This window comes from Arachis duranensis, chromosome 2, assembly GCF_000817695.3.
Source record: "Arachis duranensis cultivar V14167 chromosome 2, aradu.V14167.gnm2.J7QH, whole genome shotgun sequence".
In the NCBI taxonomy this organism is placed as follows: Eukaryota; Viridiplantae; Streptophyta; class Magnoliopsida; order Fabales; family Fabaceae; genus Arachis; species Arachis duranensis.
Genome location: NC_029773.3, coordinates 39260568 through 39262926, shown reverse-complemented (window position 1 = coordinate 39262926; position 2359 = coordinate 39260568). Strand labels below are relative to the sequence as shown.

The window sequence follows — 2359 nt, the reverse complement described above, 5'->3', positions numbered from 1 at the left end:
ATTCTCAATTTGTTAGTGTCTCTAGTATGAAAATTTCTAAGTTTGGTGTCTTGCATGTTTTTCTTTTCTCATAAATTTTCAAAAATATGTTCTTGATGTTCATCTTGACATTCAAAGTGTTCTTGCATGCATTATTTATTTGATCTTAGTTTTTCATGATTAGTTTTATTTTGTTGTTTTTCTCTCATCATCATTAAAAATTCAAAAAAATTTCACAATTATGTCTTTTCAAGTCAATAATACAGAGAATTGAAGATTCAGAACATACAGCAGAGGAATCACAGAGAAAAATTTGGGCGTTCAAAATGCCCGGTGAAGAAGGAATTCTGGCGTTTAACGCCCGCCGGGTACCTGGCTGGGCGTTTAACGCCCAAGGAGGTAGACAAGTGGGCGTTAAACGCCAGAATGGAAACCATTCTGGGCGTTTAACGCCAGGATAGAACCAAGGAGGTAGTTTGTTTTCAATTAAAATCTTTTCAATTTTTCAAGTTTTAAAACTAATTTTTCAAAATCTTATCTTTCTCATATCCTCTCTTATCAATCATATCTTTTTCAAAATCAAATCTTTTCCTTTTTCTTTTAATATTTTCAAAAATCCTTGCTAACAATTAATGTTGTGATTCAAAAATTTCAAGTTTGTTACTTTCTTGTTAAGAAAGGTTCAATATTTGAATTTTAGAATCATATCTATCAGTTTTTTGTTAGTCAAGTCATCAATTTTTAAAAATCAAATCTTTTTCAACCATATCTTTTCAATCATATCTTTTTAAAATAAGATTTTCTTCAATCATATATTTTCAATCATATCTTTTTAAATCATATCTTTTTCAAATCACATATTTTTAAAATTCTAATTTCAAAATCTTTTTCTACCTTCTTATCTTTTCAAAACTTACTATTCCTTATCTTTTTCAAAACCACCTAACTACTTCTCTCTCTCTCTAATTTTCGAAAACCATTAACAACTTTTTCAAAAAATTTTTTAATTAACTAATTATTTTAAAATCTAATTCTATTTTATTTTAAATTTTTTTTCGAAAATTCCCTCTCTCATCTCTTTCTATTTAATCACTAACACTCATCCTCTCTTAATAATTCGGACCCCCTCCCTCTCCATAAGTTCAAATTCTTCTCTCTACCTCATCTTTCTAATCTTCTTTTCCTCTGACACATCAAGAAATCTCTATACTGTGACATAGAGGATTCCATACTTTCTTTGTTTTCTTATCTCTCATATGAGTAGGAACAAAGATAAAGACATTCTTGTTGAAGCTGATCCTGAACCTGAAAGGACTATGAAGAGGAAGCTAAGAGAAGCTAAAGCATAACTCTTTGGAGAGGACCTGACAGAAATTTTCGAAAAAGAAGAAGACATTGCAGCCGAAAATAACAACAATGCCAACAATGCAAGAAAGGTGCTTGGTGACTTTACTGCACCAACTTCCAACTTCTATGGGAGAAGCATCTCTATTCCTGCTATTGGAGCAAACAACTTTGAGCTTAAGCCTCAATTAGTTTCTCTGATGCAACAGAATTGCAAGTTTCATGGACTTCCATTGGAAGATCCTCATCAGTTCTTGGCTGAATTTTTGCAAATCTGTGACACTGTTAAGACCAATGGAGTTGATCCCAAAGTCTACAGGCTTATACTTTTCCCTTTTGCTGTAAGAGACAGAGCTAGTATATGGTTAAACTCATAACCTAGAGACAGCCTGAACCCTTGGGAAAAGCTGGTCAATGCCTTCTTAGCTAAATTCTTTCCACCTCAAAAGATGAGTAAGCTTAGAGTGAAAGTTCAAACCTTCAACAGAAGGAAGGTGAATCCCTCTATGAAGCTTGGGAAGGATACAAGAAATTGATCAGAAGGTGTCCCTCTGCCATGCTTTTAGAATGGAGCATCATAGGTATCTTCTATGATTGTCTGTCTGAGTTATCCAAGATGTCATTGGACCATTCTGCAGGCGGATCTATTCATCTAAAGAAAACACCTACAGAAGCCCAGGAACTCATTGAAATGGTTGCAAATAACTAGTTCATGTATACTTCTGAAAGAAATCCTGTGAACAATGGGACAACTCAGAAGAAATGAGTTCTTGAGATTGATACTCTGAATGCCATATTGACTCAGAACAAAATATTGACTCAGCAAGTCAATATAATTTCTCAGAATCTGACTGGATTGCAAGCTGCATCTAACAATGCTAAAGAAGCCTCCTCTAAAGGAGAAGCTTATGACCCTGAGAATCCTGCAATGGAAGAGGCGAATTATATAGGAGAACCCTATGGAAACACCTACAATTTTTCATGGAGGAATCACCCAAATTTCTCATGGAAAGATCAACAAAACCCTCAACAAGGC

General features: G+C 34.0%; 1 non-coding gene across 1 annotated transcript; it reads right to left on the bottom strand.

Annotated features, from left to right (window-relative positions):
* Positions 1-1778: 1778 nt before the first annotated feature.
* Positions 1779-1885, bottom strand: LOC127745070 (small nucleolar RNA R71). Its single transcript, XR_008006260.1, has one exon. It is a non-coding gene; the product is annotated as a small nucleolar RNA R71 (small nucleolar RNA).
* Between the last annotated feature and the right edge of the window lie 474 nt (positions 1886-2359).